Source organism: Bubalus kerabau, chromosome X, assembly GCF_029407905.1.
Source record: "Bubalus kerabau isolate K-KA32 ecotype Philippines breed swamp buffalo chromosome X, PCC_UOA_SB_1v2, whole genome shotgun sequence".
Lineage (NCBI taxonomy): Eukaryota > Metazoa > Chordata > Mammalia > Artiodactyla > Bovidae > Bubalus > Bubalus kerabau.
Window position 1 is genome coordinate 113,709,346 of NC_073647.1, and position 15,103 is coordinate 113,724,448.

The window sequence follows — 15,103 nt, forward strand, 5'->3', positions numbered from 1 at the left end:
TCATCTCTGTCCAGATCACCTTCAAATCTCAGAGGATGATAAGTAGAAAAATATATTCTTGAAGGTAATACTCTCCAGTACACATACCAAATTCCTAATACCATCTCAGCATCAGTTTCCTGGAGAACACAACCCGGGACAAGGAACATCAGATGAAAGGAAAATGAAGAGATCAAGCACTGAGCCTTTGGAGTGGGAGCACTGAATCCAAGACCCTAGACTACCAGAGAATTAACCCTATAGAGTATCAAATAGTGAGAACTCACACAAAGGAAACCACTTGAATACAAGACCCATCATCGCCCAAACACCAGTAGCACTCTATGCAGGACAGCTCATCCAAGCAACAAACCAAACACAAATACAAACCTAATAATCAACAGACAGTATTACCACCTCACTCAGTCTTGCTGATCAGAGAAGAAAAAGAAAAAAAAAAAAGCCTCAGAATAAAGCTCACCCTATACAAAGTTTATGCAAAACACTTAGGTAGGCAGAAACCAAAAGGAAGAAAAAATTCAACCTTGAAGCCTGGGAAAAGGAGACCTCAAATACAATATGTTTAAAAAATAATGAAAAGGCAGAGAAATACTGCACAAATGAAGGAACAAACTAGAAACACAGAAGTCTGAATAAATGAAGAGGAAATGGGCAAACGACCTGAAAAATAATTCAGAATAATGATAGTGAAGATGATCAAAAACCTTGAAAACAGAATGGACTAAATGAAGAAACAATTTTAAAAGACCTAGAAAAATTAAAGGATAAGCATACATAGACAAACAACACAATTACTGAAATTAAAAATACTCTAGAAGGAATCAATAGCAGAATATCTGAAGCAGAAGAATGGATCAGAGAGCTGAAAGATAAAAAGGTGGAAATAACTTCTGAAGAGCAGAATAAAGTAAAAAGAATGAAAAGAAAAAAATAGTCTCAGAGACCTCTGGGGTAATATCAAACACACCAACATTCAAATTATAGGGGTCTCAGAAGAAGAAGAGAAAAAGAAAGGTTATGAGAAAATTTTTGAAGAGATTATAGTTGAAAATTTCCTCAACATGGAAAAAGAAATAGTCAATTGAGTACAAGAGGTGCAAAGAGTTTCATACAGGATAAACCCAAGAAGAAACACACCGAGACACATACTAGTCAAACTATCAAAGATTAAACACAAAAAATATTAAAAGCAGAAAGAGAAACATAACAAGTAACATACAAGAGAAACCCCATATGTCATAAGTTTAAAATCTGATCTTTCAGCAGAAATTCTGCAGGCCAGAAGGAAATGGCAGAATATATTCTACCTGGATATTACTCTACCCAGCAAGGATCTCACTGAAAATTGATAGAGAAATCAAAAGCTTTTCAGACTAGCAAAAGTTAAGAGAATTCAGTACCACCAAATCGACTTTACAACAAATGTTAAAGGGACTTACATAGTCAGAAATACAAAAGAAGAAAAAGATCTACAAAATCAAACACCCAAAAATTAAGAAAATGGCAATAGGAACACATATATCAATAAATACTTTAAATGTAAATGGATTACCTGTGGTGGATTCATTTTGATATTTGGCAAAACTAATACAATTATGTAAAGTTTAAAAATAAAATAAAATTGAAGATCAATTTAAAAAAATGTAAATGGATTAAATGCTCCAACCAACCAAAAGACACAGATTGGCTGAATGGATACAAAAAGAAGACATATATATATATGGTTTCTAGCTATTTCAAATCCTGAAAGATGATGCTGTGAAAGTGCTGCACTTAATATGCCAGCAAATTAGGAAAACTCAGCAGAAGCCACAGGACTGGAAAAGGTCCGTATTCATTCCAATCCCAAAGAAAGGCAATGCCAAAAAATGCTCAAACTACCGCACAATTGCACTCATCTCACACGCTAGTAAAGTAATGCTCAAAATTCTCCAAGCCAGGCTTCAGTAATACATGAAACATGAACTTCCTGATGTTCAAGCTCGTTTTAGAAAAGACAGAGGGACCAGACATCAAATTGCCAACATCCGCTGGATCATCAAAAAAGCAAGAGGGTTCCAGAAAATATCTATTTCTGCTTGATTGACTATGCCAAAGCCTTTGACTGTGTGGATCACAAGAAACTGTGGAAAATTCTGAAAGAGATGGGAATACCAGACCACCTGATCTGCCTCTTGAGAAATTTGTATGCAGGTCAGGAAGCAACAGTTAGAACATGGAACAGCAGACTGGTTCCAAATAGGAAAAGGAGTTCTTCAAGGCTGTATACTGTCACCCTGCTTATTTAACTTATATACAGAGTACATCATGAGAAATGCTGGACTGGAAGAAGCACAAGCTGGAATCAAAATTGCCAAGAGAAATATCAATAACCTCAGACATGCAGAAGACAAGACTCTTACGACAGAAAGTGAAGAGGAACTAAAAAGCTTCTTGATGAAAGTGAAAGAGGAGAGTGAAAAAGTTGGCTTAAAGCTCAACATTCAGAAAACTAAGATCATGGCATCTGGTCCCATCACTTCATGGGAAATAGATGGGGAAACAGTGGAAATAGTGGCTGACTTTATTTTTCTGGGCTCCAAAATCACTGCAGATGGTGATTGCAGCCATTACATTAAAAGATGCTTACTCCTTGGAAGGAAAGTTAGGACCCACCTAGACAGCATATTAAAAAGCAGAAACATTACTTTGCCAACAAAAGTCCACCTGGTCAAGGCTATGGTTTTTCCAGTGGTCATGTATGGATGTGAGAGTTGGACTGTGAAGAAAGCTGAGTGCTGAAGAATTGATGCTTTTGAACTGTGGTGTTGGAGAAGACTCTTGAGAGTCCCTTGGACTGCAAGGAGATCCAACCAGTCCATCCTAAAGGAGACCAGTCCTGGGTGTTCATTGGAAGGACGGATGTTGAAGCTGAAACTCCAATACTTTGGCCACCTGATGTGAAGAGTTGACTCATTTGAAAAGACCCTGATGCTGGGAAAGATTGAGGGCAGGAGTAGAAGGGGACAACAGAGGATGAGATGGTTGGATGGCATCACTGACTCGATGGACATGGTTTTGGGTAGACTCCAGGAGTTGGTGATGAACAGGGAGGCCTGGCGTGCTGTGGTTCATGGGGTTGCAAAGAGTCGCACATGACTGAGCTACTGAACTTAACTGAACAAGAAACTCACTTCAGTCCTAAAGACACATATAAACTGAATGTAAGTGGTTGGAAAAATATATTCCATGCAAATTGAAACCAAAAGAATGCTGAAGTAGCAGTCCTCATATCAGACAACACAGACCACAAAATAAAGAATACTACAAAAGATAGGGAAGGAAACTACACAATGATCAAGGGATCAGTCCATGAGGAAGACATAACAATTGTAAATATCTATGCACTCAACATAGGAGCCCCTCAATACATAAGACAAACACTATCAGACATGAATGGAGAAATTGAGAGTAACAAAATACTAGTAGGAGACTTTAACACCCCACTCACACCAATGGACAAATCATCAAAACAGAAAATTAATAAGGAAACACAAGTCTTAAGTGATACATGAGAAGAGACATATCTCATTGATATCTTCAGGACATTCCATCCAAATGCAGAAGTATACACCTTCTTCTCAAGTGCACATGAAACATTCCCAGGATACACCACATCTTGGGTCACAAATCAAACTGCAATAATTTAAGAAAATTGAAATCTTATTAAGCATCTTTTCTGACCACAGCACTATGTGACTTTATATAAATTACAAGAAAAAAAAAAACAAACAAACATAAAAAAACACCAACACATGGAGATTAAACAATACATTTCTAAATAACCAACAGGTTACTGAAAAAATCAAAAGGGAAATAAAAAAAAAATTTCTAGAAACAAATGACAATGAAAACACAACAACTCAATACCTATGAGATGCAGCAAAAGCAGTTCTAAGAGGAAAGTTTATAGCAATGCAATCCTACCTCAAGAAACAAGAACAACATCGAATAGACAACCTAACTATAAACCTAAAACAACTGGAAAAAGAAGAACAACAGCAACAACAACAAATTAGCAGAAGAAAAGAAATAATGAAGATCAGAGCAGAATTAAATGAAAATGAAATGAAAACAATAGTAAAGATTAATAAAACTAAAAGCTGGTTCTTTGGGAAGATAAACAAAATTGACAAGCCTTTAGCCAGAATCATCATAAAAAAAAAAAAAAAAAAAAACAAGAGAGAAGAATCAAATCAACAAAATTATAAATGGAAAAGGAGAGGTTACAACAGACAATGCAGAAATACAAAGGATTATAAGAGGCTATTATGAACAACTATATGGCAATGTAATGGATAATCTGGAAGAAGTGGACAGATTCTTAGAAAATTCAATCTTCCAAGACTGAACCAGGGAGAAATAGAAATTATGAATAACCTAATTACAAGCACTGAAATTGAAGCTGTGATCAAAAATCTCCCAAAACACAAAAGCCCAGACCAGATGGCTTCACAGGAGAATTCTATCAAACATTTAGAGAAGATCTAATGTGCTGGGAGCTGCATTAGGCATTACTGACAGAATGAAAGCACGGCCCCAACTCCCCTCTCTTTGTCCCACAGGCACGCACCCGGGATGAAGGAGTTAGGCCTTGTGATTCTGACTTGTTTTTTCCTCTCCTTGGCTGAGTTGACTGAAAAGAATATTAAGGTGCTTATTGTTCTTGAGAGGAGCATGAGAAGGCACAAAGCCTTCTGCAGCTGTGCTCAGAGAATAATTCATAAAGTTAATCATTGACACTTGTTCAAGGACTTTTACAAAAGAGTGCTCCAGGATGAGCACGGAGGCCACAGCTTGAGGCCTTGAGAGGGATTGCTATCTGAAGCCTATTTGTGAGGAAAGTGTTTATGGCAAAGGAGTTTGATGAATTTAGGGCTTAGGAATAATTAAACTAGTTAGAAGCTAAAGATTTAAGGAATGTTGTAATGTTAGCATATTCTACTATAGCTTATAGAGATTAGAACTTTAGAGATATTAATAGCTAGAAGCCCTTTTTAAGAAATAGTGAGCTTAGGGTACTAGGGGCAAACAGGGCTTAGAAAGATAAGAAATAAACTGAGGAATGTGGTATGGAGCCCAGACATTGGCATGAGTTACAGTGTATTCACAAGGACACATGAGAAGAAGTAGATAAGAGAATCGCTGAGGCAGGAACTCCTTTTGAGGGGCAACAACACCCAAAAAAGATGTCCTTTTCATTATAGGGGACTGGAATGCAAAAGTAGGAAGTCAAGAAACACCTGGAGTAACAGGCAAATTTGGCCTTGGAATATGGAATGAAGCAGGGCAAAGACTAAGAGAGTTTTGCCAAGAAAATGCACTGGTCATAGCAAACACCCTCTTCCAACAACACAAGAGAAGACTCTATACATGGACATCACAGGATGGTCAACAGCGAAATCAGATTGATTATATTCCTTGCAGCCAAAGATGGAGAAGCTCTATACAGTCAGCAAAAACAAGACCAGGAGCTGACTGTGATTCAGATCATGAACTCCTTATTCCCATATTCAGACTTAAATTGAAGAAAGTAGGGAAAACCACTAGACCATTCAGGTATGACCTAAATCAAATCCCTTATGATTATACAGTGGAAGTGAGAAATAGATTTAAGGGCCTAGATCTGATAGATAGAGTGCCTGATTAACTATGGAATGAGGTTCGTGACATTGCACAGGAGACAGGGATCAAGACCATCCCCATGGAAAAGAAATGCAAAAAATCAAAATGGCTGTCTGGGGAGGCCTTACAAATAGCTGTGAAAAGAAGAGAAGTGAAAAGCAAAGGAGAAAAGGAAAGATATAACTATTTGAATGCAGAGTTCCAGAGAATAGCAAGAAGAGATAAGAAAGCCTTCTTAAGTGATCAATGCAAAGAAATAGAGGAAAACAGCAGAATGGGAAAGACTAGAGATCTCTTCAATAAAACTAGAGATACCAAGGGAACATTTCATGCAAAGATGGGCTCAATAAAGGACAGAAATGGTATGGACCTAACAGAAGCAGAAGATATTAAGAAGAGGTGGCAAGAATACACAGAAGAACTGTACAAAAAAGATCTTCATGACCCAGATAATCACAATGATGTGATCACTGACCTAGAGCCAGACATCCTGGAATGTGAAGTCAAGTGGGCCTTAGAAAGCATCACTATGAACAAAGCTAGTGAAGGTGATGGAATTCCAGTTGAGCTATTTCAAATCCTGAAAGATGATGCTGTGAAAGTGCTGCACTCCATATGCCAGCAAATTTGGAAAACTCAGCAGTGGCCACAGGACTGGAAAAGGTCAGTTTTCATTCCAATCCCAAAGAAAGGCAATGCCAAAGAATGCTCAAACTACCGCACAATTGCACTCATCCCACACGCTAGTAAAGTAATGCTCAAAATTCTCCAAGCCAGGCTTCAGCAATATGTGAACCGTGAAATTCCTGATGTTCAAGCTGGTTTTAGAAAAGGCAGAGGAACCAGAGATCAAATTGCCAACATCCGCTGGATCATGGAAAAAGCAAGAGAGTTCCAGAAAAACATCTATTTCTGCTTTATTGACTATGCCAAAGCCTTTGACTGTGTGGATCACAAGAAACTGTGGAAAATTCTGAAAGAGATGGGAATACCAGACCACCTGATCTGCCTCTTGAGAAATTTGTATGCAGGTCAGGAAGCAACAGTTAGAACTGGATATGGAACAACAGACTGATTCCAAATAGGAAAAGGAGTTTGTCAAGGCTGTATATTGTCACCCTGCATATTTAACTTATATGCAGTGTACATCATGAGAAGCGCTGCACTGGAAGAAACACAAGCTGGAATCAAGATTGCCAGGAGAAATATCAATAACCTCAGATATGCAGATGACACCACCCTTATAAGCAGAAAGTGAAGAGGAACTAAAAAGCCTCTTGATGAAAGTGAACGTGGAGAGCGAAAAAGTTGGCTTAAAGCTCAACATTCAGAAAACGAAGATCATGGCATCTGGTCCCATCACTTCATGGGAAATAGATGGGGAAACAGTGGAAACAGTGTCAGACTTTATCTTTTTGGGCTCCAAAATCACTGCAGCTGGTGACTGCAGCCATGAAATTAAAAGACGCTTACTCCTTGGAAGGAAAGTTATGACCAACCTAGATAGCATATTCAAAAGCAGAGACATTACTTTGCCAACAAAGGTTCGTCTAGTCAAGGCTATGGTTTTTCCTGTGGTCATGTATGGATGTGAGAGTTGGACTGTGAAGAAGGCTGAGCGCTGAAAAATTGATGGTTTTGAACTGCGGTATTGGAGAAGACTCTTGAGAGTCCCTTGGACTGGAAGGAGATCCAACCAGTCCATTCTGAAGGAGATCAGCCCTGGGATTTCTTTGGAAGGAATGATGCTAAAGCTGAAACTCCAGTACTTTGGCCGCCTCATGTGAAGAGTTGACTCATTGGAAAAGACTCTGATGCTGGGAGGAATTGGGGGCAGGAGGAGAAGGGGACTACAGAGGATGAGATGGCTGGATTGCATCACTGACTCGATGGAAGTGAGTCTGGGTGAACTCCGGGAGTTGGTGATGGACAGGGAGGCCTGGCGTGCTGGGATTCATGGGGTCGCAAGGATTCGGACACAACTGAGTGACTGAACTCAACTGAACTGAACTGAATGATTTATGGAGACAACAAATCTGGGTCAGGGGGAACTGAAAATGTCAAACCTCTGACCTAATCTTTTGTGAAAGTATAAAAGAGAATCTTAGAGTTGAATAAATATGCAGTCCAAGAAAACTGAGAGACTGTGTCATTTCTCACCGACACCGCCCATCTCTTCAGATTCATTGCCTGGCTGCTGGAGCTGGACTCCAGCACTAATGGCTAACCTTCTAAAACTCTTTCAATTGCAGAGGAAGGAATACATCCAAACATATTATACAAGACCATCATCACCCAGATACCAAAACCAGACAAAGACAACACAAAAAAAGAAAACTGCAGGCCAATATTACTGATGAACATAGATGCAAAAATCCTCACAAAATTTTAGCAAACAAAATTCAAGAACACAATAAAAAGCTCATACACCATGATCATGTTGGGTTTATTTCAGGAATGCAAGGATTATTCAATATATACAAGTCAGTCAATGTTATACATCATATCAACGAATTGAAAGATAAAAACCATATGATTAGTTCAATAGATGCAGAAAAAGGCTTTGACAAAATTTAGCACCCATTTATGATTAAAACCCTTCAAAAAATGTGCATAAATGGAACCTACCTCATCATGCTGCTGCTGCTGCTCCTAAGTCGCCTCAGTCGTGTCCAACTCTGTGCGACCCCATAGACGGCAGCCCACCAGGCCCCACTGTCCCTGGGATTCTCCAGGCAAGAACACTGGAGTGGGTTGCCATTTCCTCCTCCAATGTATGAAAGTGAAAAGTGAAAGTGAAGTCGCTCAGTTGTGTCCGACTCTTAGCGACCCCATGGACTGCAGCCTACCAGGCTTCTCCATCCATGGGATTTTCCAGGCAAGAGTACTGGAGTGGGGTGCCATTGCCTTCTCCGACCTCATCATAGTAAAGGCCATATATGTTAAGCCTACAGCAAACATTATTATCAATGATTAAAAACTGAAATCATTCCTCTTATGATCAGGAACAAGACAAGGGTGTCAACTTTAACCACTATTATTCAACATAGCTTTGGAAGTCCTAGCTACAGCAACCAGGGAAGGAAAAGAAGCTAAAGGAATCCAGATTGGAAAAGAAGAAGTAAAATTATCACTGTTTGCAGATGACATGATACTGTACATAGAAAACACTAAAGATACTATCAGAAAATGACTAGAGCTAATTAGTGAATTTAGCAAAGTCACCAGATACAAAATCAATACACAGAAATCACTTGCATTTCTATATACTAACTGAAATTCAGAAATAGAAATTAAGGAATCAGTCCCATTCACCATTGCATCAAAAATAATAAAATATCTAGGAATGAACTTAACTAACAAGACAAAAGAACTGTACACAGAAAATTATAAGACACTTATGAAAGAAATCAAAGATGAAATAAACAGATGGTGAGATAGTCCATGTTCCTGGGTAGGAAGAATCAATATTGCACAAAGGACTATACTACCAAACACAATCTACAGATTCAATGCAATCCCTATAAAATTACCAATGGCATTTTTCATAGAACTAGAACAAAAATGTTCACAATTCATATGGAAATGCAAAACACACTGAATAACCAAAGCAATCTTGAGAGAGAATAATGGATATAGAGATCATCTCATTCTACCAGGTGGTTCATGATTTCAATGTGTCCCATAGTTAATGATGTTCACTTGGATCACTTGATTGAATTGGTTGCAGTCAAGCTTCTCCACTCTAAAGTTACTCTGCCGTGCTGCTGCTGCTAAGTCGCGTCAGTCGTGTCTGACTCTGTGTGACCCCATAGACTGCAGCCCACCAGGCTCCCCCGTCCCTTGGATTCTCCATGCAAGAACACTGGAATGGGTTGCCATTTCCTTCTCCAATGCATGAAAGTGAAAAGTGAAAGTGAAGTCACTCAGTCGTGTCCAACTCTGTGCGACCCCATAGACGGCAGCCTACCAGGCTCCTCCGTCCATGGGATTTTCCAGGCAAGAGTACTGGAGTGGGTTGCCATTGTCTTCTCCAACTCTACCCTATCTTGTAGTTAAAATATTATTTTGCATTTTAAAGTATGTAAATATTTTGTTTCTCATGAAGTTTTAGATTTATTAATTTATTTCCACCTATTTGATTAATAGCCTCATTTTACTAATTAATCATCTCTTATTATCATTATTTATTTTGATGTTCACATTGTTCCAGCCTTGGACAGTGGGAACTTCTTTAATCTGGTTTCTCAGTCCTTTTTACATATCCTCATTATTCTCTGAACAATTTGATGATTTTGTTACAAGATATTCCAGGCTCATCTTGTACTTTTCCTGCCCTACCCATGGAATTAACAATTTCTCCAAGAATGTCCAATTATTTTTAGTGGAATATGGAATTTAGCACCCAATATGAGGTCTATATGTACTCATTATTTCCCAGTTCCTCTCATTAGACAGAGTTTGAAAAGTGTATATGTGTGTGTGTATCCTCCCATAAGCTCAGGCTCTGATATCACAAAATGCTGGATTGTGCCCAACCCAAGGCTGTTCATTTGGCTCTCCAGGAAAAAACATAAAAAACGCTTTCCCCAACAAAAACTCTACGGTTAATACCTTAACCCAGCTAGAGATGGACCTTGTGAAATTTGTCTCCAGGTTGCACAATCTAAAACTCACAACAGCATCCAGAGGTAACCTCAAATTTCCCAATTTCGAGGTGCCTGCAGATGCACACAATAAGATTACAATATATGAGCTATGGGGCAATGGAGACTCCAAATGAGTCAATTTGTGTGTCAAAATAGGAGAGGAAAAGTTAAGTCTTGGCAAAGTATATTCAAACTAACAAAACTATTCTGAAGAAGAAAAAAAAAACTCTAATATTTTTTATTGCCTCTACAGTTTTACCTTTTCCACAATGTCATACACTTGACATTATGTCGTGTATAACCTTTTCCAGACTAGCTTATTTTACTTAATAACATTCATTCAGGTTTCATCCATTTCTTTTTGCAATTTGAGCTCATTTCTTTTTATTCTTGAATATTGTTACATTGAACTACCTTAGTTTTTATTTTCTATTCAGCTATTAAAGGACATTTTGCTGGCTTCCAATCTGTGCGTGTGTGTGAGAGAGAGTGAGAGAGAGTAGGGATTAAAATGTTACATAATGCATGTGCATGTTTTTGTGTGGGCATTAGCTTTTGTATCATTTGCTGAACTATCTAGCAGGCTAATTGCTGGATCATATGGCATGGCAATGTTTAGCTATGAAAGAAATTGCTTCTAAAGAGACTGTATCATTTTGTATTCCTCATAACAATGAATGAGATCTGTTGTTCCTCACCTTTGCCAGTAATTGGTATTGTCAGATTTTTGTATTTGGCAATTCCAATAAATGTGCAGTGGTATCTCATTGATTTCACCAGTCTACTTTAAAAAGTTATCTTATTTCCATATTCCCATTGTAGCATTTCCACTGTGTTTTATTACCATATATTCATCAGGTGTTTTATCTTTAAACTGAAGTGTAAACAGATCTTCTGTCCAGTAAATCTTCTGCTGCTGTTTATACCATCAGTTATTACATTGCTAAGTTAGTCCTCTAATAATTTTTTCATGAAAGACTCATAACTTTAGATCATGTGTATTGGAAAATATTTATTTTTAATTGAGCAACACTAAACACATTTTCTTTCCCTGAGTGTTGCTTCACTCACTAATATTTAGTGTCTCCACACAAAAGTTAAATTCAGCATGATCGTCTCTTTTTTCCTGTTTCTTTGTTTCGATTCCCTTATATACTTACTAGGTGTTAACCAAATCCGTTTTAGTACAGATTGCTGTTGTACATTTAGTCTGAAGTTTTACTTACAAGCATAACTTCATTTTATCAGAATCTTGACTTTATTGTGTGCCTCCTTTATATGATTTGAAAAACTAAATGCTCATTATTCAAGTATTTTTATAGTCTGTGCCTCCTCTCTACTGAGATTCAAATGAATCTACTTATATAATGTTAGAAAGAGGGAACAATCATAAAATATAGTTACAGAAGGAAATATATTTTAAAACAAACAATAAATTATTTGCTATTTCCCATCAAAATTAATTTTCTCTCAGTGTATTTTGTAATTATGAATGTCAAATGCTCTTGCATATAGTCTAAAAACAGGGATGATAAATTAGCAAGTGCCTCTATTGATCATAGATTTATAGAGGATATAATGTTCACTTTTAAAAAGTTTAACTCAGAGTCTTGTTACAGCTCAGTTATCAACATTCTTGTTTTTCTGTCAGTAAAGAGAATGTGTTAGCTCTCTTGGAGGGGAGAGCATTTAATCAATGTATTCCAATGCTTTTGATTTTCAAGAGAAAAGAAATATTAAACTAGACGTTTGTTTTTGAGTTTCTGGTACTGTGCCTAGTGTATGTTTTTCTAACTAATATGTTACCATTAGTAAACTGTACATTCCAACACTGATTTAAAGTGACTTTGATAAAAGACATACTAAATTAAATATGTTTGGGATTGAAATGTACACATCGCTATATTTAAAATGGATAACCAACAAGGACCATCTGTATACCACAGGGAACTCTGCTGAATACTCTGTAATAATCTAAATGGGAACTGAGTTTGCAAAAGAATAGACATATGTATAAATGAATCACTTTTCTGTACATCTGAAACTAACACAGCATTGATAACCAAGTATAATCCAAAGTAAAAGAAAAAAATCAGAAAATAAAATAAACTTTCATAGAAGACAAAAATATCAATAAAAAAAACCCACTTAGAACAAAGCAAAACATTTTGTACTTCACAGTATAACAGCTTTATTAATATAAATATTAGTCATTATTTGAAATTGAAGGAAATTAACTCAGCATTGCTCTTTCACATAAAGGCATATAAATATATATGCAGATATATATAGAAACACATAATGGCATTTCTATCAATCATTCATCTCATTTTATGTGTTCCATGATAATAGAACCTGTGGCTTTTATCTCTCTATCAATACACTGGAATCATTCTTTCATACACCAGATATTTGTTAAGCGCCTACCATGGGACAGAATGTTTCAGGCACTGGAGATACAGTGTTTAAAAAAAGAATCCTTGTTCTCACTGAATTTATATTTTACTCCCAAGTTAGCTGGAGATAGACAATAGGCAAATAAACCACATATATCATATAATCACTCAGGGCTATGAAGAAAAAACAGACAGAGAAAGAATAAATTAACTAAAGATACATGGAATCAGAAAGAACACTTACTTGTTCTATGTTTTTCATTTTTGTCATTAATATAGGAAATCTGAGACAATGTGGAACTGACCTTGAGAAAGTCATGTCCTGAATTATATTTTATTATTAGTCAAGGCATTCTGTAAAATAGACATGGTGAGTTTTTAGCCACATTCTCAAAATGTACTTTTTTTTTTTTTGTATTTTACACATAATTTTCCTTTTCAAAGTTGAAGTACAGTTCATGGGTTTGCAAGAGTTGACATGATGTTGACTTTCTGGTGTTTTTGTTTTTTTTTTTTAACTTTTTATATGCAATTAACCATGTTATTGCGGAGAAGGCAATGGCATCCCACTCCAGTACTCTTGCCTGGAAAATCCCATGGACGGAGGAGCCTGGTAGGCTGCAGTCCATGAGGTCATGAAAAGTCTGACATGACTGAGTGACTTCACTTTTATGCATTGGAGAAGGAAATGGTAACCCACTCCAGTGTTCTTGCCTGGAGAATCCCAGGGACAAGGGAGCCTAGTGGGCTGACCCGTCTATGGGGTCGCACAGAGTTGGACACGACTGAAGCGACTTAGCAGCAGCAGCAACCATGTTATTGAAGACAGATTTCTTTTGCCCTTTTGACTGTCACTTGTTAGAATCTTAATATGTTTGAGATTAGAAAAAAAAGACTTTCCTGAGATGCATGTGGTCTTAGGTCTTTTGCACATTTCAAGGCAAATTTAAAGTGGTCAAAAGGGAGATGGAAAGAGTGAAAATCAACATTTAAGAAATCAATGAACTAAAATGGACTGGAATGGGCGAATTTAATTCAGATGACCACTATATTTACCACTGTGGGCAAGAAATCCTTAGAAGAAATGGATTAGCCCTCATAGTCACCAAAAGAGTCCAAAAAGCAGTACTTAGGTGCAGTCTCAAAAATCAAAGAATGATCTCTATTCCTTTCCAAGGCAAACCATTCGATATCACAGTGATCCCACTCTATGGCCCAGCCAGTAATGCTGAAGAAGCTGAAATTGAACGGACTTATGAAGACCCACAGTGGAGAAGGCAATGGCACCCCACTCCAGTACTCTTGCCTGGAAAACCACATGGACGGAGGAGCCTGGTGGGCTGCAGTCCATGGGGTCACACAGAGTCGGACACGACTGAAGTGACTTATCAGCAGCAGAAGCAGCATGAAGACCCACAAGAACTTCTAGGACTAACAACAAAAAAAGATATCCTTTTCATCATAGGGGACTGGAATGCAAAAGTAGGAAATCAAGAGATACCTGGAGTAACAGGTAAATTTGGCCTTGGAATACAAAATGAAGCAGGGCAAAGGCTAGCAGAGTTTTGCCAAAAGAACACACTGGTCATAGCAAACACCCACTTTCAACAACACAAGGGACAACTCTACACATGGACATCACCAGATGATCAATACCGAAATCAGATTGATTATATTCTATGCAGCAAAAGATGGAGAAGCTCTATGCAATTAGCAAAAATAAGACCAAGAGCTGACTGTGGCTCAGATCATGAAGTACTTATTGCAGAATCCAGGCTTAAATTGAAGAAAGTAGGGAAAACCACTAGAGCATTCAGGTATGAGATAAATCAAATCTCTTAGAGTAGAGGTGACAAATAGATTCAAGGGATTAGATCTGATAGACAGAGTGGCAAAAGAACTATGGACAGAGGTTCATGACATTGTATGGGAGGCAGTGATCCAGATCATCCCCAAGAAAAAGAAATGCAAAAAGGCAAAATGGTTGTCTGAGGAGGCCTTCAAATAGCTGAGACAAGAAGAGAAACAAAAGGCAAAGGAGAAAAGGAAAGATAAAGCCATTTGAATGCAGACTTCTAAAGAACAGCAAGCAGAGATAAGAAAGCCTTCCTCAGTGGTCAATGCAAAGAAATAGAGGAAAATGAGAGAATGGGAAAGACTAGAGATCTCTTCAAGAAAATTAGAGATACAAAGGGAAATTTTTATACAAAGATGGGCTCAATAAAGGACAGAAATGGTATGGACCTAACAGAAGCTGAAGATATTAAGAAGAGGTGGCAAGAATACACAGAAGAACTGCACAAAAAAGATCTTCATGACCCAGATAACCACAATGGTGTGATCACTCATCTAGAGCCAGATATCCTGGAATGCAAAATCAAGTGGGCCTTAGGA